This window comes from Hypanus sabinus, chromosome 21, assembly GCF_030144855.1.
Source record: "Hypanus sabinus isolate sHypSab1 chromosome 21, sHypSab1.hap1, whole genome shotgun sequence".
Taxonomy (NCBI): domain Eukaryota; kingdom Metazoa; phylum Chordata; class Chondrichthyes; order Myliobatiformes; family Dasyatidae; genus Hypanus; species Hypanus sabinus.
The window spans coordinates 11,692,186-11,717,431 of NC_082726.1; positions in this window are offsets into that span (position 1 = coordinate 11,692,186).

Sequence of the window (25,246 nt, forward strand, 5' to 3'; positions counted from 1 at the left end):
GTGTGATGGACTGAGAGACTGTGTGTGATGGAATGAGAGAGTGTGTGTGTGATGGAATGAGAGAGTGTGTGTGATGGAATGAGAGAGTGTGTGTGTGATGGACTGACAGAGTGTATGTGTGATGTACTGAGAGAGAGTGTGTGTGATGGACTGAGAGGGTGTGTGTGTGAATGAACTGACAATGTGTTTCTGTGATGCACTGAGAGAGTGTGTGTGATGGAATGAGAGAGAGTGTGTGTGATGGACTGAGAGAGTGTGTGTGATGGAATGAGAGAGAGTGTGCGTGATGAACTGACAGTGTGTTTCTGTGATTGACTGAGAGAGTGTGTGTGATGGAATGAGAGAGTGTGTGTGTGATGGACTGAGAGAGTGTGTGTGTGATGGACTGAGAGAGAGTGTGCGTGATGTACTGACAGTGTGATCCTGTGATTGACTGAGAGAGTGTGTGTGATGAAATGAGAGAGTGTGTGTGTGATGGACTGAGAGAGTGTGTGTGTGATGGACTGAGAGAGAGTGTGTGTGATGGACTGAAAGGGTGTGTGTGTGATGAACTGACAGTGTGTTTCTGTGATGGACTGAGGGAGTGTGTGTGATGAAATGAGAGAGTGTGTGTGTGATGGACTGAGAGAGTGTGTGTGTGATGGACTGAGAGAGTGTGTGTGATGGACTGAGAGAGAGTGTGTGTGATGGACTAAGAGAGAATGTGTGATGAACTGACAGTGTGTTTCTGTGATTGACTGAGAGAGTGTGTGTGATGGAATGAGAGAGTGTGTGTGTGATGTACTGAGAGCGAGTGTGTGTGATGAACTGACTGTGTGTTTCTGTGATTGACTGAGAGAGTGTGTGTGATGAAATGAGAGAGTGTGTGTGTGATGGACTGAGAGAGAGTGTGTGTGATGGACTAAGAGAGAATGTGTGATGAACTGACAGTGTGTTTCTGTGATGGAATGAGAGAGTGTGTGGGATGGACAGAGAGTGTGGTTGTGATGGACTGAAAGGGTGGGTGTGTGAATGAACTGACAATGTGTTTCTGTGATGGACTGAGAGAGTGTGTGTGATGGAATGAGAGTGTATGTGTGTGATGGACTGAGAGAGCGTGTGTGTGATGGACTGAGAGAGTGTGTGTGATAGAATGAGAGTGTGAGAGTGATGGACTGAGAGAGAGTGTGTGATGAACTGACAGTGTGCTGCTGTGATGGAATGAGAGAGTGTGTGTGATAGACAGAGAGAGAGAGTGTGTGTGTGATGGACTAAGAGAGTGTGTGTGATGGAATGAGAGACTGTGTGTGTGATGGAATGAGAGAGTCTGTGTGTGGAGGACTGAGAGAGAGAGTGTGTGTGATGGACTGAGAGACTGTGTGTGCGATGGAATAAGAGAGTGTGTGTGTGATGGAATGAGAGAGAGTGTGTGTGATGGACTGAGAGAGTGTGTGTGATGGAATGAGAGAGAGTGTGCGTGATGAACTGACAGTGTGTTTCTGTGATTGACTGAGAGAGTGTGTGTGATGGAATGAGAGAGTGTGTGTGTGATGGACTGAGAGAGTGTGTGTGTGATGGACTGAGAGAGAGTGTGCGTGATGAACTGACAGTGTGTTTCTGTGATTGACTGAGAGAGTGTGTGTGATGAAATGAGAGAGTGTGTGTGTGATGGACTGAGAGAGTGTGCGTGTGATGGACTGAGAGAGAGTGTGTGTGATGGACTGAAAGGGTGTGTGTGTGATGAACTGACAGTGTGTTTCTGTGATGGACTGAGGGAGTGTGTGTGATGGAATGAGAGTGTGTGTGTGATGGACTGAGAGAGTGTGTGTGTGATGGACTGAGAGAGTGTGTGTGATGGACTGAGAGAGAGTGTGTGTGATGGACTAAGAGAGAATGTGTGATGAACTGACAGTGTGTTTCTGTGATTGACTGAGAGAGTGTGTGTGATGGAATGAGAGAGTGTGTGTGTGATGGACTGAGAGAGTGTGTGTGTGATGGTCTGAGAGCGAGTGTGCGTGATGAACTGACAGTGTGTTTCTGTGATTGACTGAGAGAGTGTGTGTGATGAAATGAGAGAGTGTGTGTGTGATGGACTGAGAGAGAGTGTGTGTGATGGACTGAAAGGGTGTGTGTGTGATGAACTGACAGTGTGTTTCTGTGATGGACTGAGGGAGTGTGTGTGATGGAATGAGAGAGTGTGTGTGTGATGGACTGAGAGAGTGTGTGTGTGATGGACTGAGAGAGTGTGTGTGTGATGGACTGAGAGAGTGTGTGTGATGGACTGAGAGAGAGTGCGTGTGATGGACTAAGAGAGAATGTGTGATGAACTGACAGTGTGTTTCTGTGATGGAATGAGTGTGTGGGATGGACAGAGAGCGTGTGTGTGTGATGGACTGAGAGTGTGGTTGTGATGGACTGAAAGGGTGGGTGTGTGAATGAACTGACAATGTGTTTCTGTGATGGACTGAGAGAGTGTGTGTGATGGAATGAGAGTGTGTGTGTGTGATGGACTGAGAGAGCGTGTGTGTGATGGACTGAGAGAGTGTGTGTGATAGACTGAGAGTGTGAGAGTGATGGACTGAGAGAGAGTGTGTGATGAACTGACAGTGTGCTTCTGTGATGGAATGAGAGAGTGTGTGTGATAGACAGAGAGAGAGTGTGTGTGTGATGAACTGAGAGTGTGTGTGTGTGATAGACTGAGAGTGTGTGTGTGTGATAGACTGAGAGAGTGTGTGTGATGGACTGAGAGAGAGTGTGTGTGATGGACTGAGAGGGTGTGTATGTGAATAAACTGACAATGTGTTTCTGTGATGGACTGAGAGAGTGTGTGTGATGGAATGAGATGGTGTGTGTGTGATGGACTGACAGAGAGTGTGTGATGGAATGAGAGAGTGTGTGTGTGATGGACTGAGAGAGAGTGTGTGTGATGAACTGAGAGAGAGAGTGTGTGATGAACTGAGAGAGAGTGTGTGTGATGGACTGAGAGAGAGTGTGTGTGATGAACTGACAGTGTGTTTCTGTGATGGACTAAGAGAGTGTGTGTGATGGAATGAGAGGGTGTGTGTGTGATGGACTGACAGAGAGTGTGTGATGGAATGAGAGAGTGTGTGTCTGTGATGGACTGAGAGAGTGTGTGTGTGATGGACTAAGAGAATGTGTGTGATGGAATGAGAGAGTGTGTGTGATGGAATGAGAGAGTGTGTGGGATGGACAGAGAGTGTGTGTGTGTGATGGACTGAGAGTGTGTGTGTGATGGACTGAGAGTGTGTGTGTGTGATAGACTGAGAGAGGCGTGTGTGATGGATTGAGAGAGTGTGTGGGTGTGCTGGAATGAGAGAGAGAGTGTGTGTGGGATTGAACGAGAGAGTATGTGTGTGAAGGACTGAGAGAAAGACTGTGATGGACTGAGAGGGAATGTGAGATCGACTGAGAGTGTGTATGTGTGTGTCATGTACTGAGAGAGTATGGAATGGAAAGAGAGAGTGTGTGTGTGATGGACTGAGATAGAGGGTGTGTGTGATAGACTGAGAGTGTGTGTGTGATGGACTGAGAGTGTGTGTGTGATGGACTGAGAGTGTGTGTGTGTGATAGACTGAGAGAGGCGTGTGTGATGGATTGAGAGAGTGTGTGGGTGTGCTGGAATGAGAGAGAGAGTGTGTGTGGGATTGAACGAGAGAGTATGTGTGTGAAGGACTGAGAGAAAGACTGTGATGAACTGAGAGAGAATGTGAGATCGACTGAGAGTGTGTATGTGTGTGTGATGTACTGAGAGAGTATGGAATGGAAAGAGAGAGTGTGTGTGTGATAGACTGAGAGTGTGTGTGTGATGGACTGAGAGAGTGGGTGTGATGGACTGAGAGAGCGAATGTGTGATGGACTGAGAGAGAGTGTGTGTGATGAACTGACAGTGTGTTTCTGTGATTGACTGAGAGAGTGTGTGTGATGGAATGAGAGAGTGTGTGTGTGATGGACTGAGAGAGTGTGTGTGTCATGGACTGAGAGAGAGTGTGCGTGATGAACTGACAGTGTGTTTCTGTGATTGACAGAGAGAGTGTGTGTGATGGAATGAGTGAGTGTGTGTGTGCTGGACTGAGAGAGTGTGTGTGTCATGGACTGAGAGAGAGTGTGCGTGATGAACTGACAGTGTGTTTCTGTGATGGACTGAGGGAGTGTGTGTGATGGAATGAGAGAGTGTGTGTGTGATGGACTGAGAGAGTGTGTGTGTGATGGACTGAGAGAGTGTGTGTGATGGACTGAGAGAGAGTGTGTGTGATGGACTAAGAGAGAATGTGTGATGAACTGACAGTGTGTTTCTGTGATTGACTGAGAGAGTGTGTGTGATGGAATGAGAGAGTGTGTGTGTGATGGACTGAGAGAGTGTGTGTGTGATGGACTGAGATCGAGTGTGCGTGATGAACTGACAGTGTGTTTCTGTGATTGACTGAGAGAGTGTGTGTGATGAAATGAGAGAGTGTGTGTGTGATGGACTGAGAGAGAGTGTGTGTGATGGACTGAAAGGGTGTGTGTGTGATGAACTGACAGTGTGTTTCTGTGATGGACTGAGGGAGTGTGTGTGATGGAATGAGAGAGTGTGTGTGTGATGGACTGAGAGAGTGTGTGTGTGATGGACTGAGAGAGTGTGTGTGTGATGGACTGAGAGAGTGTGTGTGATGGACTGAGAGAGAGTGCGTGTGATGGACTAAGAGAGAATGTGTGATGAACTGACAGTGTGTTTCTGTGATGGAATGAGTGTGTGGGATGGACAGAGAGCGTGTGTGTGTGATGGACTGAGAGTGTGGTTGTGATGGACTGAAAGGGTGGGTGTGTGAATGAACTGACAATGTGTTTCTGTGATGTACTGAGAGAGTGTGTGTGATGGAATGAGAGTGTGTGTGTGTGATGGACTGAGAGAGCGTGTGTGTGATGGACTGAGAGAGTGTGTGTGATAGACTGAGAGTGTGAGAGTGATGGACTGAGAGAGAGTGTGTGATGAACTGACAGTGTGCTTCTGTGATGGAATGAGAGAGTGTGTGTGATAGACAGAGAGAGAGTGTGTGTGTGATGAACTGAGAGTGTGTGTGTGTGATAGACTGAGAGTGTGTGTGTGTGATAGACTGAGAGAGTGTGTGTGATGGACTGAGAGAGAGTGTGTGTGATGGACTGAGAGGGTGTGTATGTGAATAAACTGACAATGTGTTTCTGTGATGGACTGAGAGAGTGTGTGTGATGGAATGAGATGGTGTGTGTGTGATGGACTGACAGAGAGTGTGTGATGGAATGAGAGTGTGTGTGTGTGATGGACTGAGAGAGAGTGTGTGTGATGAACTGAGAGAGAGAGTGTGTGATGAACTGAGAGAGAGTGTGTGTGATGGACTGAGAGAGAGTGTGTGTGATGAACTGACAGTGTGTTTCTGTGATGGACTAAGAGAGTGTGTGTGATGGAATGAGAGGGTGTGTGTGTGATGGACTGACAGAGAGTGTGTGATGGAAAGAGAGAGTGTGTGTCTGTGATGGACTGAGAGAGTGTGTGTGTGATGGACTAAGAGAATGTGTGTGATGGAATGAGAGAGTGTGTGTGATGGAATGAGAGAGTGTGTGGGATGGACAGAGAGTGTGTGTGTGTGATGGACTGAGAGAGTGTGTGTGATGGACTGAGAGTGTGTGTGTGTGATAGACTGAGAGAGGCGTGTGTGATGGATTGAGAGAGTGTGTGGGTGTGCTGGAATGAGAGAGAGAGTGTGTGTGGGATTGAACGAGAGAGTATGTGTGTGAAGGACTGAGAGAAAGACTGTGATGGACTGAGAGGGAATGTGAGATCGACTGAGAGTGTGTATGTGTGTGTCATGTACTGAGAGAGTATGGAATGGAAAGAGAGAGTGTGTGTGTGATGGACTGAGATAGAGGGTGTGTGTGATAGACTGAGAGTGTGTGTGTGATGGACTGAGAGTGTGTGTGTGATGGACTGAGAGTGTGTGTGTGTGATAGACAGAGAGAGGCGTGTGTGATGGATTGAGAGAGTGTGTGGGTGTGCTGGAATGAGAGAGAGAGTGTGTGTGGGATTGAACGAGAGAGTATGTGTGTGAAGGACTGAGAGAAAGACTGTGATGAACTGAGAGAGAATGTGAGATCGACTGAGAGTGTGTATGTGTGTGTGATGTACTGAGAGAGTATGGAATGGAAAGAGAGAGTGTGTGTGTGATAGACTGAGAGTGTGTGTGTGATGGACTGAGAGAGTGGGTGTGATGGACTGAGAGAGCGAATGTGTGATGGACTGAGAGAGAGTGTGTGTGATGAACTGACAGTGTGTTTCTGTGATTGACTGAGAGAGTGTGTGTGATGGAATGAGAGAGTGTGTGTGTGATGGACTGAGAGAGTGTGTGTGTCATGGACTGAGAGAGAGTGTGCGTGATGAACTGACAGTGTGTTTCTGTGATTGACAGAGAGAGTGTGTGTGATGGAATGAGTGAGTGTGTGTGTGCTGGACTGAGAGAGTGTGTGTGTCATGGACTGAGAGAGAGTGTGCGTGATGAACTGACAGTGTGTTTCTGTGATGGACTGAGGGAGTGTGTGTGATGGAATGAGAGAGTGTGTGTGTGATGGACTGAGAGAGTGTGTGTGTGATGGACTGAGAGAGTGTGTGTGATGGACTGAGAGAGAGTGTGTGTGATGGACTAAGAGAGAATGTGTGATGAACTGACAGTGTGTTTCTGTGATTGACTGAGAGAGTGTGTGTGATGGAATGAGAGAGTGTGTGTGTGATGGACTGAGAGAGTGTGTGTGTGATGGACTGAGATCGAGTGTGCGTGATGAACTGACAGTGTGTTTCTGTGATTGACTGAGAGAGTGTGTGTGATGAAATGAGAGTGTGTGTGATGGACTGAGAGAGAGTGTGTGTGATGGACTGAAAGGGTGTGTGTGTGATGAACTGACAGTGTGTTTCTGTGATGGACTGAGGGAGTGTGTGTGATGGAATGAGAGAGTGTGTGTGTGATGGACTGAGAGAGTGTGTGTGTGATGGACTGAGAGAGTGTGTGTGTGATGGACTGAGAGAGTGTGTGTGATGGACTGAGAGAGAGTGCGTGTGATGGACTAAGAGAGAATGTGTGATGAACTGACAGTGTGTTTCTGTGATGGAATGAGTGTGTGGGATGGACAGAGAGCGTGTGTGTGTGATGGACTGAGAGTGTGGTTGTGATGGACTGAAAGGGTGGGTGTGTGAATGAACTGACAATGTGTTTCTGTGATGGACTGAGAGAGTGTGTGTGATGGAATGAGAGTGTGTGTGTGTGATGGACTGAGAGAGCGTGTGTGTGATGGACTGAGAGAGTGTGTGTGATAGACTGAGAGTGTGAGAGTGATGGACTGAGAGAGAGTGTGTGATGAACTGACAGTGTGCTTCTGTGATGGAATGAGAGAGTGTGTGTGATAGACAGAGAGAGAGTGTGTGTGTGATGAACTGAGAGTGTGTGTGTGTGATAGACTGAGAGTGTGTGTGTGTGATAGACTGAGAGAGTGTGTGTGATGGACTGAGAGAGAGTGTGTGTGATGGACTGAGAGGGTGTGTATGTGAATAAACTGACAATGTGTTTCTGTGATGGACTGAGAGAGTGTGTGTGATGGAATGAGATGGTGTGTGTGTGATGGACTGACAGAGAGTGTGTGATGGAATGAGAGTGTGTGTGTGTGATGGACTGAGAGAGAGTGTGTGTGATGAACTGAGAGAGAGAGTGTGTGATGAACTGAGAGAGAGTGTGTGTGATGGACTGAGAGAGAGTGTGTGTGATGAACTGACAGTGTGTTTCTGTGATGGACTAAGAGAGTGTGTGTGATGGAATGAGAGGGTGTGTGTGTGATGGACTGACAGAGAGTGTGTGATGGAATGAGAGAGTGTGTGTCTGTGATGGACTGAGAGAGTGTGTGTGTGATGGACTAAGAGAATGTGTGTGATGGAATGAGAGAGTGTGTGTGATGGAATGAGAGAGTGTGTGGGATGGACAGAGAGTGTGTGTGTGTGATGGACTGAGAGTGTGTGTGTGATGGACTGAGAGTGTGTGTGTGTGATAGACTGAGAGAGGCGTGTGTGATGGATTGAGAGAGTGTGTGGGTGTGCTGGAATGAGAGAGAGAGTGTGTGTGGGATTGAACGAGAGAGTATGTGTGTGAAGGACTGAGAGAAAGACTGTGATGGACTGAGAGGGAATGTGAGATCGACTGAGAGTGTGTATGTGTGTGTGATGTACTGAGAGAGTATGGAATGGAAAGAGAGAGTGTGTGTGTGATGGACTGAGATAGAGGGTGTGTGTGATAGACTGAGAGTGTGTGTGTGATGGACTGAGAGTGTGTGTGTGATGGACTGAGAGTGTGTGTGTGTGATAGACTGAGAGAGGCGTGTGTGATGGATTGAGAGAGTGTGTGGGTGTGCTGGAATGAGAGAGAGAGTGTGTGTGGGATTGAACGAGAGAGTATGTGTGTGAAGGACTGAGAGAAAGACTGTGATGAACTGAGAGAGAATGTGAGATCGACTGAGAGTGTGTATGTGTGTGTGATGTACTGAGAGAGTATGGAATGGAAAGAGAGAGTGTGTGTGTGATGGACTGAGATAGAGGGTGTGTGTGATAGACTGAGAGTGTGTGTGTGATGGACTGAGAGTGTGTGTGTGATGGACTGAGAGTGTGTGTGTGTGATAGACTGAGAGAGGCGTGTGTGATGGATTGAGAGAGTGTGTGGGTGTGCTGGAATGAGAGAGAGAGTGTGTGTGGGATTGAACGAGAGAGTATGTGTGTGAAGGACTGAGAGAAAGACTGTGATGAACTGAGAGAGAATGTGAGATCGACTGAGAGTGTGTATGTGTGTGTGATGTACTGAGAGAGTATGGAATGGAAAGAGAGAGTGTGTGTGTGATGGACTGAGATAGAGGGTGTGTGTGATAGACTGAGAGTGTGTGTGTGATGGACTGAGAGAGTGGGTGTGATGGACTGAGAGAGCGAATGTGTGATGGACTGAGAGAGAGTGTGTGTGATGAACTGACAGTGTGTTTCTGTGATTGACTGAGAGAGTGTGTGTGATGGAATGAGAGAGTGTGTGTGTGATGGACTGAGAGAGAGTGTGCGTGATGAACTGACAGTGTGTTTCTGTGATTGACAGAGAGAGTGTGTGTGATGGAATGAGTGAGTGTGTGTGTGCTGGACTGAGAGAGTGTGTGTGTCATGGACTGAGAGAGAGTGTGCGTGATGAACTGACAGTGTGTTTCTGTGATGGACTGAGGGAGTGTGTGTGATGGAATGAGAGAGTGTGTGTGTGATGGACTGAGAGAGTGTGTGTGTGATGGACTGAGAGAGTGTGTGTGATGGACTGAGAGAGAGTGTGTGTGATGGACTAAGAGAGAATGTGTGATGAACTGACAGTGTGTTTCTGTGATTGACTGAGAGAGTGTGTGTGATGGAATGAGAGAGTGTGTGTGTGATGGACTGAGAGAGTGTGTGTGTGATGGACTGAGAGCGAGTGTGCGTGATGAACTGACAGTGTGTTTCTGTGATTGACTGAGAGAGTGTGTGTGATGAAATGAGAGAGTGTGTGTGTGATGGACTGAGAGAGAGTGTCTGTGATGGACTGAAAGGGTGTGTGTGTGATGAACTGACAGTGTGTTTCTGTGATGGACTGAGGGAGTGTGTGTGATGGAATGAGAGAGTGTGTGTGTGATGGACTGAGAGAGTGTGTGTGTGATGGACTGAGAGAGTGTGTGTGTGATGGACTGAGAGAGTGTGTGTGATGGACTGAGAGAGAGTGCGTGTGATGGACTAAGAGAGAATGTGTGATGAACTGACAGTGTGTTTCTGTGATGGAATGATTGTGTGGGATGGACAGAGAGCGTGTGTGTGTGATGGACTGAGAGTGTGGTTGTGATGGACTGAAAGGGTGGGTGTGTGAATGAACTGACAATGTGTTTCTGTGATGGACTGAGAGAGTGTGTGTGATGGAATGAGAGTGTGTGTGTGTGATGGACTGAGAGAGCGTGTGTGTGATGGACTGAGAGAGTGTGTGTGATAGACTGAGAGTGTGAGAGTGATGGACTGAGAGAGAGTGTGTGATGAACTGACAGTGTGCTTCTGTGATGGAATGAGAGAGTGTGTGTGATAGACAGAGAGAGAGTGTGTGTGTGATGAACTGAGAGTGTGTGTGTGTGATAGACTGAGAGTGTGTGTGTGTGATAGACTGAGAGAGTGTGTGTGATGGACTGAGAGAGAGTGTCTGTGATGGACTGAGAGGGTGTGTATGTGAATAAACTGACAATGTGTTTCTGTGATGGACTGAGAGTGTGTGTGTGATGGAATGAGATGGTGTGTGTGTGATGGACTGACAGAGAGTGTGTGATGGAATGAGAGAGTGTGTGTGTGATGGACTGAGAGAGAGTGTGTGTGATGAACTGAGAGAGAGAGTGTGTGATGAACTGAGAGAGAGTGTGTGTGATGGACTGAGAGAGAGTGTGTGTGATGAACTGACAGTGTGTTTCTGTGATGGACTAAGAGAGTGTGTGTGATGGAATGAGAGGGTGTGTGTGTGATGGACTGACAGAGAGTGTGTGATGGAATGAGAGAGTGTGTGTCTGTGATGGACTGAGAGAGTGTGTGTGTGATGGACTAAGAGAATGTGTGTGATGGAATGAGAGAGTGTGTGTGATGGAATGAGAGAGTGTGTGGGATGGACAGAGAGTGTGTGTGTGTGATGGACTGAGAGTGTGTGTGTGATGGACTGAGAGTGTGTGTGTGTGATAGACTGAGAGAGGCGTGTGTGATGGATTGAGAGAGTGTGTGGGTGTTTTGGAATGAGAGAGAGAGTGTGTGTGGGATTGAACGAGAGAGTATGTGTGTGAAGGACTGAGAGAAAGACTGTGATGGACTGAGAGGGAATGTGAGATCGACTGAGAGTGTGTATGTGTGTGTGATGTACTGAGAGAGTATGGAATGGAAAGAGAGAGTGTGTGTGTGATGGACTGAGATAGAGGGTGTGTGTGATAGACTGAGAGTGTGTGTGTGATGGACTGAGAGTGTGTGTGTGATGGACTGAGAGTGTGTGTGTGTGATAGACTGAGAGAGGCGTGTGTGATGGATTGAGAGAGTGTGTGGGTGTGCTGGAATGAGAGAGAGAGTGTGTGTGGGATTGAACGAGAGAGTATGTGTGTGAAGGACTGAGAGAAAGACTGTGATGAACTGAGAGAGAATGTGAGATCGACTGAGAGTGTGTATGTGTGTGTGATGTACTGAGAGAGTATGGAATGGAAAGAGAGAGTGTGTGTGTGATGGACTGAGATAGAGGGTGTGTGTGATAGACTGAGAGTGTGTGTGTGATGGACTGAGAGAGTGGGTGTGATGGACTGAGAGAGCGAATGTGTGATGGACTGAGAGAGAGTGTGTGTGATGAACTGACAGTGTGTTTCTGTGATTGACTGAGAGAGTGTGTGTGATGGAATGAGAGAGTGTGTGTGTGATGGACTGAGAGAGTGTGTGTGTCATGGACTGAGAGAGAGTGTGCGTGATGAACTGACAGTGTGTTTCTGTGATTGACAGAGAGAGTGTGTGTGATGGAATGAGTGAGTGTGTGTGTGCTGGACTGAGAGAGTGTGTGTGTCATGGACTGAGAGAGAGTGTGCGTGATGAACTGACAGTGTGTTTCTGTGATTGACTGAGAGAGTGTGTGTGATGGAATGAGAGAGTGTGTGTGTGTGCTGGACTGAGAGAGTGTGTGTGTGATGGACTGAGAGAGTGTGTGTGTGATGGACTGAAAGGGTGTGTGTGTGATGAACTGACAGTGTGTTTCTGTGATGGACTGAGGGAGTGTGTGTGATGGAATGAGAGAGTGTGTGTGTGATGGACTGAGAGAGTGTGTGTGATGGACTAATAGAGAATGTGTGATGAACTGACAGTGTGTTTCTGTGATGGAATGAGAGAGTGTGTGTGATGGAATGATAGTGTGTGTGTGAGATGGACTGTGAGAGTGTGTGTGTGATGGACTGAGAGAGTGTGTGTGATAGACTGAGAGTGTGAGAGTGATGGACTGAGAGAGAGTGTGTGATGAACTGACAGTATGCTTCTGTGATGGAATGAGAGAGTGTTTGTGATAGACAGAGAGAGAGTGTGTGTGATGAACTGAGAGTGTGTGCGTGTGATAGACTGAGAGAGTGTGTGTCTGATGGACTGAGAGAGTGTGTGGGCGTGCTGCACTGAGATACAGAGTGTGTGTATGATTGACTGAGAGAGTGTGTGTGTGATGGACTGAGAGAGAGTGTGTGTGATGGACTGAGAGGGTGTGTATGTGAATGAACTGACAATGTGTTTCTGTGATGGACTGAGAGAGTGTGTGTGATGGAATGAGATGGTGTGTGTGTGATGGACTGACAGAGAGTGTGTGTGATGGACTGAGAGAGAGTGTGTGTGATGAACGGACAGTGTGTTTCTGTGATGGAATGAGAGAGTGTGTGTGATGGAATGAGAGAGTGTGTGTGTCATGGACAGAGTGAGTGTGTGTGATGGACTGAAATGGTGTGTGTGTGATGAACTGACAGTGTGTTTCTGTGATGGACTGAGGGAGTGTGTGTGATGGAATGAGAGAGTGTGTGTGTGATGGACTGAGAGAGTGTGTGTGTGATGGACTGAGAGAGTGTGAGTGATGGACTGAGAGAGAGTGTGTGTGATGGACTAAGAGAGAATGTGTGATGAACTGACAGTGTGTTTCTGTGATGGAATGAGAGAGTGTGTGGGATGGACAGAGAGTGTGGTTGTGATGGACTGAAAGGGTGGGTGTGTGAATGAACTGACAATGTGTTTCTGTGATGGACTGAGAGAGTGTGTGTGATGGAATGAGAGTGTATGTGTGTGATGGACTGAGAGAGCGTGTGTGTGATGGACTGAGAGAGTGTGTGTGATAGACTGAGAGTGTGAGAGTGATGGACTGAGAGAGAGTGTGTGATGAACTGACAGTGTGCTGCTGTGATGGAATGAGAGAGTGTGTGTGATAGACAGAGAGAGAGAGTGTGTGTGTGATGGACTAAGACAGTGTGTGTGATGGAATGAGAGACTGCGTGTGTGATGGAATGAGAGAGTCTGTGTGTGAAGGACTGAGAGAGAGTGTGTGTGATGGACTGAGAGACTGTGTGTGCGATGGAATAAGAGAGTGTGTGTGTGATGGAATGAGAGAGAGAGTGTGTGATGGACTGAGAGAGTGTGTGTGATGGAATGAGAGAGTGTGTGTGTCATGGACTGAGAGTGAGTGTGTGTGATGGACTGAGAGAGAGTGTGCGTGATGAACTGACAGTGTGTTTCTATGATTGACTGTGAGAGTGTGTGTGATGGAATGAGAGAGTGTGTGTGTGATGGACTGAGAGAGTGTGTGTGTGATGGACTGAGAGAGAGTGTGCGTGATGAACTGACAGTGTGTTTCTGTGATTGACTGAGAGAGTGTGTGTGATGAAATGAGAGAGTGTGTGTGTGATGGACTGAGAGAGTGTGTGTGTGATGGACTGAGAGAGAGTGTGTGTGATGGACTGAAAGGGTGTGTGTGTGATGAACTGACAGTGTGTTTCTGTGATGGACTGAGGGAGTGTGTGTGATGGAATGAGAGAGTGTGTGTGTGATGGACTGAGAGAGTGTGTGTGTGATGGACTGAGAGAGTGTGTGTGATGGACTGAGAGAGAGTGTGTGTGATGGACTAAGAGAGAATGTGTGATGAACTGACAGTGTGTTTCTGTGATTGACTGAGAGAGTGTGTGTGATGGAATGAGAGAGTGTGTGTGTGATGGACTGAGAGAGTGTGTGTGTGATGGACTGAGAGCGAGTGTGCGTGATGAACTGACAGTGTGTTTCTGTGATTGACTGAGAGAGTGTGTGTGATGAAATGAGAGAGTGTGTGTGTGATGGACTGAGAGAGTGTGTATGTGATGGACTGAGAGAGAGTGTGTGTGATGGACTGAAAGGGTGTGTGTGTGATGAACTGACAGTGTGTTTCTGTGATGGACTGAGGGAGTGTGTGTGATGGAATGAGAGAGTGTGTGTGTGATGGACTGACAGAGAGTGTGTGATGGAGTGAGAGAGTGTGTGTCTGTGATGGACTGAGAGAGTGTGTGTGTGATGGAGTAAGAGAATGTGTGTGATGGAATGAGAGAGTGTGTGTGATGGAATGAGAGAGTGTGTGGGATGGACAGAGAGTGTGTGTGTGTGATGGACTGAGAGTGTGTGTGTGATGGACTGGGAGTGTGTGTGTGTGATAGACTGAGAGAGGCGTGTGTGATGGATTGAGAGAGTGTGTGGGTGTGCTGGAATGAGAGGGAGAGTGTGTGTGGGATTGAACGAGAGAGTATCTGTGTGAAGGACTGAGAGAAAGACTGTGATGGACTGAGAGGGAATGTGAGATCGACTGAGAGTGTGTATGTGTGTGTGATGTACTGAGAGAGTATGGAATGGAAAGAGAGAGTGTGTGTGTGATGGACTGAGATAGAAGGTGTGTGTGATAGACTGAGAGTGTGTGTGATGGACTGAGAGTGTGTGTGTGATGGACTGAGAGTGTGTGTGTGTGATAGACTGAGAGAGGCGTGTGTGATGGATTGAGAGAGTGTGTGGGTGTGCTGGAATGAGAGAGAGAGTGTGTGTGGGATTGAACGAGAGAGTATGTGTGTGAAGGACTGAGAGAAAGTCTGTGATGGACTGAGAGAGAATGTGAGATCGACTGAGAGTGTGTATGTGTGTGTGATGTACTGAGAGAGAATGGAATGGAAAGAGAGAGTGTGTGTGTGATGGACTGAGATAGAGGGTGTGTGTGATAGACTGAGAGTGTGTGTGTGATGGACTGAGAGAGTGGGTGTGATGGACTGAGAGAGCGAATGTGTGATGGACTGAGAGAGAGTGTGTGTGATGAACTGACAGTGTGTTTCTGTGATTGACTGAGAGAGTGTGTGTGATGGAATGAGAGAGTGTGTGTGTGATGGACTGAGAGAGTGTGTGTGTCATGGACTGAGAGAGAGTGTGCGTGATGAACTGACAGTGTGTTTCTGTGATTGACTGAGAGAGTGTGTGTGATGGAATGAGTGAGTGTGTGTGTGCTGGACTGAGAGAGTGTGTGTGTCATGGACTGAGAGAGAGTGTGCGTGATGAACTGACAGTGTGTTTCTGTGATTGACTGAGAGAGTGTGTGTGATGGAATGAGAGAGTGTGTGTGTGCTGGACTGAGAGAGTGTGTGTGTGATGGACTGAGAGAGTGTGTGTGTGATGGACTGAAAGGGTGTGTGTGTGATTAACTGACAGTGTGTTTCTGTGATGGACTGAGGGAGTGTGTGTGATGGAATGAGAGAGTGTGTGTGTGATGGACTGAGAGAGTGTGTGTGATGGACTAATAGAGAATGTGTGATGAACTGACAGTGTGTTTCTGTGATGGAATGAGAGAGTGTGTGTGATGGAATGATAGTGTGTGTGTGAGATGGACTGTGAGAGTGTGTGTGTGATGGACTGAGAGAGTGTGTGTGATAGACTGAGAGAGTGTGTGTCTGATGGACTGAGAGAGTGTGTGGGCGTGCTGCACTGAGATACAGAGTGTGTGTATGATTGACTGAGAGAGAGTGTGTGTGATGGACTGAGAGAGAGTGTGTGTGATGGACTGAGAGGGTGTGTATGTGAATGAACTGACAATGTGTTTCTGTGATGGACTGAGAGAGTGTGTGTGATGGAATGATATGGTGTGTGTGTGATGGACTGACAGAGAGTGTGTGTGATGGACTGAGAGAGAGTGTGTGTGATGAACGGACAGTGTGTTTCTGTGATGGAATGAGAGAGTGTGTGGGATGGACAGAGAGTGTGTGTGATGGACTGAGAGGGTGTGTATGTGAATGAACTGACAATGTGTTTCTGTGATGGACTGAGAGAGTGTGTGTGATGGAATGAGAGTGTATGTGTGTGATGGACTGAGAGAGCGTGTGTGTGATGGACTGAGAGAGTGTGTGTGATAGACTGAGAGTGTGAGAGTGATGGACTGAGAGAGAGTGTGTGATGAACTGACAGTGTGCTGCTGTGATGGAATGAGAGAGTGTGTGTGATAGACAGAGAGAGAGAGTGTGTGTGTGATGGACTAAGAGAGTGTGTGTGATGGAATGAGAGACTGTGTGTGTGATGGAATGAGAGAGTCTGTGTGTGAAGGACTGAGAGAGAGTGTGTGTGATGGACTGAGAGACTGTGTGTGCGATGGAATAAGAGAGTGTGTGTGTGATGGAATGAGAGAGAGAGTGTGTGATGGACTGAGAGAGTGTATGTGATGGAATGAGAGAGTGTTTGTGTCATGGACTGAGAGTGAGTGTGTGTGATGGACTGAGAGAGAGTGTGCGTGATGAACTGACAGTGTGTTTCTATGATTGACTGAGAGAGTGTGTGTGATGCACTGAGAGAGAGTGTGTGTGATGGACTGAAAGGGTGTGTGTGTGATGAACTGACAGTGTGTTTCTGTGATGGACTGAGGGAGTGTGTGTGATGGAATGAGAGAGTGTGTGTGTGATGGACTGAGAGAGTGTGTGTGTGATGGACTGAGAGAGTGTGTGTGATGGACTGAGAGAGAGTGTGTGTGATGGACTAAGAGAGAATGTGTGATGAACTGACAGTGTGTTTCTGTGATTGACTGAGAGAGTGTGTGTGATGGAATGAGAGAGTGTGTGTGTGATGGACTGAGAGAGTGTGTGTGTGATGGACTGAGAGCGAGTGTGCGTGATGAACTGACAGTGTGTTTCTGTGATTGACTGAGAGAGTGTGTGTGATGAAATGAGAGAGTGTGTGTGTGATGGACTGAGAGAGTGTGTATGTGATGGACTGAGAGAGAGTGTGTGTGATGGACTGAAAGGGTGTGTGTGTGATGAACTGACAGTGTGTTTCTGTGATGGACTGAGGGAGTGTGTGTGATGGAATGAGAGAGTGTGTGTGTGATGGACTGACAGAGAGTGTGTGTGATGGACTGAGAGAGAGTGTGTGTGATGAACGGACAGTGTGTTTCTGTGATGGAATGAGAGAGTGTGTGTGATGGAATGAGAGAGTGTGTGTGTCATGGACAGAGTGAGTGTGTGTGATGGACTGAAATGGTGTGTGTGTGATGAACTGACAGTGTGTTTCTGTGATGGACTGAGGGAGTGTGTGTGATGGAATGAGAGAGTGTGTGTGTGTGATGGACTGAGAGAGTGTGTGTGTGATGGACTAAGAGAGTGTGTGTGTCATGGACTGAGAGAGAGTGTGTGATGGACTGAGAGAGAGTGTGCGTGATGAACTGACAGTGTGTTTCTGTGTTGGACTGAGTAAGCATGTGTGTGATGTACTGAGAGAGTATCTATGCAATAAACAGAGAGAATGTGTGTGTGATGTACTGAGAGATTGTGGATGTGATGGACTGACGTAGAGAGTGTGTGATGAACTGAGAGAGTGTGTGTGATGGACTCAGAGAGTGTGTGTGTGATGGACTGAGAGAGAGTGTGTGTCATGGACTGAGAGAGCGAGTGTGTGATGGACTGAGAGAGAGTGTGTGTGATGGACTGAGAGAGCGAGTGTGTGATGGACTGAGAGAGTGTGTGTGTCATGGACTGAGAGAGAGTGTGTGTGATTGACTGAGAGAGTGACTGTGCGAGATTGACTAAGACAGTGTGTGTGTGAAGGACTGAGAGAAAGACTGTGATGGACTGCGAGAGATTGTGTATGTGTGTGCAATGCACTGAGAGAGTATTTATGTAATGGAGAGAGAGAGTATATGTGTGATGGACTGACAGACTGTGTGTGTGTGATGGACTGAGAGACTGTGTGTGGGCGTGCTGCACTGAGATACAGAGTGTGTGTGTGATTGACTGAGAGAGAGTGTGTGTGATGGACTGAGAGAGAGTGTGTGTGATGGACTGAGAGGGTGTGTATGTGAATGAACTGACAATGTGTTTCTGTGATGGACTGAGAGAGTGTGTGTGATGGACTGAGACAGAGAGTGTGTAATGGACTGAGAGAATGTGGGTGTGATGGACTGACGGAGAGGGTGTGTGATGGACTGAGAGAGAGTGTGTGTGATGGACTGACGGAGAGGGTGTGTGATGGACTGAGAGAGACTGTGTGTGCAATGGAATAAGAGAGTGTGTGTGTGATGGAATGAGAGAGAGTGTGTGTGATGGACTGAAAGGGTGTGTGTGTGATGAACTGACAGTGGGTTTCTGTGATGGATGGAGAGAGTGTGTGTGATGGAATGAGAGGGTGTGTGTGTGATGGACTGAGCGAGTGTGTCTGATGGACTGAGAGAGAGACTGTGATGGACTGAGAGAGATTGTGTGTTGGACTGAGGGAGAGTGTGTGATGGACAGAGAGAGTGCATGTGATGGACCGAGAGAGAGAGTGTGTGATGGACAGAGAGAGAGAGTAAGTGATGGACTGAGAGAGAGTGTGTGTGTGGTGGACTGAGAGAGCGCGTGTGTGATGGACGGAGAGTGAGTGTATGTGATGGACTGAGAGAGCGTGTGTGTGATGGACAGAGAGAGAGTGAGTGTGTGATGCACTAAGAGAAAGACTGTGATGGACTAGGAGAGAGTGTGTGATGGACTGAGAGTGTGCATGTGCGTGCGATGTACTGAGAGAGTATTTCTGTAATGGAGATTGAGAGTGTGTGTGTGATGGACTGACGGAGAGAGTGTGTGATAGACAGAGAGTGAGTGTGTGATGGACTGAGAGAGTGCGTGTGATGAACTGAGAGAAAGAGTGTGTAATGGACTGAGAGAGTGTGTGTCTGATGGACTGAGCGAGTGCGTCTGATGGACTGAGAGAGAGACTGTGATGGACTGAGAGAGAATGTGTGATGAACTGAGAGTGTGTATGTATGTGTGATGAATTGAGAGAGTATGTAATGGAAAGAGAAAGTTTGTGTGTGATGGACTGAGTGAGCGTGTGTGTGATGTACTGAGAGAGTATCTATGCAATGAACAGAGAGAATGTGTGTGTGATGGACGGAGAGATTGTGGATGTGATGGACTAACGGAGAGAGGGTGTGATGAACTGAGAGAGTGTATGTGATGGACTGAGAGTGTGTGTGTGATGGACTGAGAGAGTGTGTGTGATGGACTGAGCGAGTGCGTCTGATGGACTGAGAGAGAGACTGTGATGGACTGAGAGAGCGTGTGTGTGATGTACTGAGAGAGTATCTATGCAATGAACGGAAAGAATGTGTGTGTGCTGGACTGAGAGATTGTGGATGTGATGGACTGACGTAGAGAGTGTGTGATGAACTGAGAGAGTGTATGTGATGGACTGAGAGTGTGTGTGTGATGGACTGAGAGAGTGTGTGTGTCATGGACTGAGAGGGAGTGTGTGTGATGGACTGAGAGAGTGTGTTTGTGTGATGGACTGAGAGAGTATGTGTGTGATGGACAGAGAGAGCGAGTGTGTGATGGACTGACAGAGAGTGTGTGTGATGGACTGAGAGAGCGTGTGTGTGATGGACTGAGAGAGTGTGTGTGTGATGGACTGAGAGAGCGTGTGTGTGATGGACAGAATGGGTATGTATGATGGACTGAGAGAGCGTGTGTGTGATGGACAGAGAGAGAGTTTGTGTGTGATAGACCGTGCGAGTGTCTGTGCGTGATTGACTGAGACAGTGTGTGTGTGAAGGACTGAGAGTAAAACTGTGATGGACTGGGAGAGATTGTGTATGTGTGTGCGATGCACTGAGAGAGTATTTATGTAATGGAGAGAGAGAGTATATGTGTGATGGACTGAGAGACTGTATGTGTGTGTGTGTGATGGACTGAGAGGGAGTGTGTGATGGACTGAGACAGAGAGTGTGTAATGGACTGAGAGAGTGTGTGTGTGATGGACTGACGGTGAGAGTGTCTGATGGACTGAAAGAGAGAGTGTGTGATGGACAGAGAGAGAGAGTGTGTGATGGACAGAGAGAGTGTGTGATGGACTGAGAGAGTACGTGTGATGGACTGAGAGAAAGAGTGTGTAATGGACTGAGAGAGTGTGTGCGATGGACTCAGAGAGTCTGTGTCTGATGGACTGAGCGAGTGTGTCTGATGGTCTGAGAGAGAGACTGTGATGGACTGAGAGAGTGCATGTGATGGACCGAGAGAGAGAGTGTGTGATGGACAGAGAGAGAGAGTGTGTGTGGTGGACAGAGAGTGAGTGTGTCTAATGGACTGAGAGAGCGTGTGTGTGATGGACAGAGAGTGAGTGAGAGTGTGATGCACTAACAGAAAGACTGTGATGGACTAGGAGAGAGTGTGTGATGGACTGAGAGTGTGTATGTGTGTGCGATGTACTGAGAGAGTATTTCTGTAATGGAGAGAGAGAGTGTGTGTGTGATGGACTGACGGAGAGAGTGTGTGATGGACAGAGAGTGAGTGTGTGATGGACTGATAGAGTGTGTGTGATGGACTGAGAGAAAGAGTGTGTAATGGACTGAGAGAGTGTGTACGATGGACTGAGAGAGTCTGTGTCTGATGGACTGAGCGAGTGCGTCTGATGGACTGAGAGAGATTGTGTGATGGACAGAGAAGGTGTGTGTAATGGACTGAGAGAGTGTGTGTTGGACTGAGAGAGAGAGTGTGTGATGGACTGAGAAAGTGTGTGTGTAATAGACTGAGAGAGAATGTGTGATGGACTGAGAGTGTGTATGTGTGTGTGATGAACTGAGAGAGTATGTAATGGAAAGAGAAAGTGTGTGTGTGATGGACTGAGTGAGCGTGTGTGTGATGTACTGAGAGACTATCTATGCAATGAACAGAGAGAATGTGTGTGTGATGGACTGAGAGATTGTGGATGTGATGGACTAACGGAGAGTGTGTGTGATGAACTGAGAGAGTGTATGTGATGGACTGAGAGTGTGCGTGTTGGAATGAGAGGGTGTGTGCGTGATGGACTGAGAGAGTGTGTGTGTGATGGACTGAGAGAGAGTGTGTGTGATGGACTGAAAGGGTGTGTGTGTGATGAACTGACAGTGTGTTTCTGTGATGGATGGAGAGAGTGTGTGTGATGGAATGAGAGGGTGTGTGTGTGATGGACTGAGAGAGTGTGTGTGTGATGGACTGAGAGAGTGTGTGTGTGATGTACTGAGACAGAGTGTGTGTGATGTACTGAGAGAGTATCTATGCAATGAACAGAGAGAATGTGTGTGTGATGGACTGAGAGATTGTGGATGTGATGGACTAACGGAGAGAGTGTGTGATGAACTGAGAGAGTGTGTGTGATGGACTGAGAGAGTGTGTGTGATGGACTGAGAGAGCGATGTGTGATGGACTGAGAGAGTATGTGTGATGGACTGAGAGATTGTGGATGTGATGGACTAACGTAGAGAGTGTGTGATGAACTGAGAGAGTGTGTGTGATGGACTGAGAGAGAGTGTGTGTGATGGACTGAGAGAACGTGTGTGTGATGGACGGAATGAGTATGTGTGATGGACTGAGAGAGCGTGTGTGTGATGGACAGAGAGAGAATTTGTGTGTGATAGACCGTGAGAGTGTCTGTGTGAGATTGACTGAGACAGTGTGTGTGTGAAGGACTGAGAGAAAGACTGTCATGGACTGCGAGAGATTGTGTATGTGTGTGCGATGCACTGAGAGAGTATTTATGTAATGGAGAGAGAGAGTATATGTGTGATGGACTGACAGACTGTGTGTGTGTGATGGACTGAGAGAATGTGGGTGTGATGGACTGACGGAGAGGGTGTGTGATGGACTGACTGAGAGTGTGTGTGATGGACAGTGAGAGAGTGTGTCTGATGGACTGAGAGACTGTGTGTGTGATGGACTGAGAGAGTGTGTGTGTGATGGACTGAGAGAGAGTGTTTGTGATGGACTGAAAGGGTGTGTGTGTGATGAGCTGACAGTGTGTTTCTGTGATGGATGGAGAGAGTGTGTGTGATGGAATGAGAGGGTGTGTGTGTGATGGACTGAGAGAGTGTGTGCGATGGAATGAGAGAGTGTGTGTGTGTGTGTGATGGACTGAGAGAGTGAGTGTGTGTGATGGACTGTGAGAGTGTGTGTGTGATGTACTGAGAGAGTATCTGTGCAATGAACAGAGAGAATGTGTGTGTGATGGACTGAGAGATTGTGGATGTGATGGACTAATGGAGAGAGTGTGTGATGAACTGAGAGAGTGTATGTGATGGACTGAGAGTGTGTGTGTGATGGACAGAGAGAGAGAGAGTGTGATGGACTGAGACAGAGAGTGTGTGATGAACTGACAGAGTGTGGGTGTGATGGACTGACGGACAGAGAGCGTGATGGACTGAGAGAGAGTGTGTAATGGACTGAGAGAGTGCGTGTGTAATGGACTGAGAGAGAGTGTGTGTGGTGGACTGAGAGAGCGTGTGTGTGATGGACGGAGAGTGAGTGTGTGATGGACTGAGAGAGCGTGTGAGTGATGGACTGAGAGTGTGTGTGTTTGATGGACTGAGAGAGCGTGTGTGTGATGGACTGAGAGAGTGTGTGTGTGATGGACTGAGAGAGTGTGTGTGTTGGACTGAGAGAGAGTGTGTGTGGTGGACTGAGAGAGCGTGTGTGTGATGGACTGAGAGAGTGTGTGTGTGATGGACGGAGAGTGTGTGTGTGTGATGGACTGAGAGAGCGTGTGTGTGATGGACAGAGAGAGAGTGAGTGTGCGATGCACTAAGAGAAAGACTGTGATGGACTAGGAGAGAGTGTGTGATGGACAGAGAGTGTGTGTGTGATGGACTGAGAGAGTGTGTGTGATGGACTGAGAGAAAGAGTGTGTAATGGACTGAGAGAGTGTGTACGATGGACTGAGAGAGTCTGTGTCTGATGGACTGAGCGAGTGCGTCTGATGGACTGAGAGAGATTGTGTGATGGACAGAGAATGTGTGGGTAATGGACTGAGAGAGTGTGTGTTGGACTGAGAGAGAGAGTGTGTGATGGACTGAGAAAGTGTGTGTGTAATAGACTGAGAGAGAATGTGTGATGGACTGAGAGTGTGTATGTGTGTGTGATGAACTGAGAGAGTATGTAATGGAAAGAGAAAGTGTGTGTGTGATGGACTGAGTGAGCGTGTGTGTGATGTACTGAGAGACTATCTATGCAATGAACAGAGAGAATGTGTGTGTGATGGACTGAGAGATTGTGGATGTGATGGACTAACGGAGAGTGTGTGTGATGAACTGAGAGAGTGTATGTGATGGACTGAGAGTGTGCGTGATGGAATGAGAGGGTGTGTGCGTGATGGACTGAGAGAGTGTGTGTGTGATGGACTGAGAGAGAGTGTGTGTGTGATGGACTGAGAGAGTGTGTGTGTGATGTACTGAGACAGAGTGTGTGTGATGTACTGAGAGAGTATCTATGCAATGAACAGAGAGAATGTGTGTGTGATGGACTGAGAGATTGTGGATGTGATGGACTAACGGAGAGAGTGTGTGATGGACTGAGAGATTGTGGATGTGATGGACTAACGTAGAGAGTGTGTGATGAACTGAGAGAGTGTGTGTGATGGACTGAGAGAGCGAGTGTGTGATGGACTGAGAGAGAGTGTGTGTGATGGACTGAGAGAACGTGTGTGTGATGGACGGAATGAGTATGTGTGATGGACTGAGAGAGCGTGTGTGTGATGGACAGAGAGAGAATTTGTGTGTGATAGACCGTGAGAGTGTCTGTGTGAGATTGACTGAGACAGTGTGTGTGTGAAGGACTGAGAGAAAGACTGTGATGGACTGCGAGAGATTGTGTATGTGTGTGCGATGCACTGAGAGAGTATTTATGTAATGGAGAGAGAGAGTATATGTGTGATGGACTGACAGACTGTGTGTGTGATGTACTGAGAGAGAGTGTGTGATGGACTGAGACAGAGTGTGTAATGGACTGAGAGAATGTGGGTGTGATGGACTGACGGAGAGGGTGTGTGATGGACTGACTGAGAGTGTGTGTGATGGACTGAGAGAGAGTGTGTGTGATGGACTGAGAGAGTGTGTGTGTAATGGACTGAGAGAGTGTGTATGTGATGGACTGAGAGAGCGAGTGTGTGATGGACTGAGAGAGTGTGTGTGTGATGGACTGAAAGGGTGTGTGTGTGATGAACTGACAGTGTGTTTCTGTGATGGATGGAGAGAGTGTGTGTGTGTGTGTGATGGACTGAGAGAGTGTGTGCGATGGAATGAGAGAGTGTGTGTGTGTGTGTGATGGACTGAGAGAGTGAGTGTGTGTGATGGACTGTGAGAGTGTGTGTGTGATGTACTGAGAGAGTATCTGTGCAATGAACAGAGAGAATGTGTGTGTGATGGACTGAGAGATTGTGGATGTGATGGGCTAATGGAGAGAGTGTGTGATGAACTGAGAGAGTGTATGTGATGGACTGAGAGTGTGTGTGTGATGGACAGAGAGAGAGAGAGTGTGATGGACTGAGACAGAGAGTGTGTGATGAACTGACAGAGTGTGGGTGTGATGGACTGACGGACAGAGAGCGTGATGGACTGAGAGAGAGTGTGTAATGGACTGAGAGAGTGCGTGTGTAATGGACTGAGAGAGAATGTGTGGTGGACTGAGAGAGAGTGTGTGTGGTGGACTGAGAGAGCGTGTGTGTGATGGACGGAGAGTGAGTGTGTGATGGACTGAGAGAGCGTGTGAGTGATGGACTGAGAGTGTGTGTGTTTGATGGACTGAGAGAGCGTGTGTGTGATGGACTGAGAGAGTGTGTGTGTGATGGACTGAGAGAGTGTGTGTGTTGGACTGAGAGAGAGTGTGTGTGGTGGACTGAGAGAGCGTGTGTGTGATGGACTGAGAGAGTGTGTGTGTGATGGACGGAGAGTGAGTGTGTGTGATGGACTGAGAGAGCGTGTGTGTGATGGACAGAGAGAGAGTGAGTGTGCGATGCACTAAGAGAAAGACTGTGATGGACTAGGAGAGAGTGTGTGATGGACTGAGAGTGTGTATGTGTGTGCGATGTACTGAGAGAGTATTTCGGTAATGGAGAGAGAGAGTGTGTGTGTGATGGACTGACGGAGCGAGTGTGTGATGGACAGAGAGTGAGTGTGTGATGGACTGAGAGAGTGCGTGTGATGGACTGAGAGAAAGAGTGTGTAATGGACTGAGAGAGTGTGTGTGTGATGGACAAAGAGAGAGTGTGTGATGAACTGAGAGAGTGTGTGTGTGGTGGACTGAGAGAGCATGTGTGTGATGGACAGAATGTTTATGGGTGATGGACTGAGAGAGCGTGTGTGTGATGGACAGAGAGAGAGTTTGTGTGTGATAGACCGTGAGAGTGTCTGTGCGAGATTGACTGAGACAG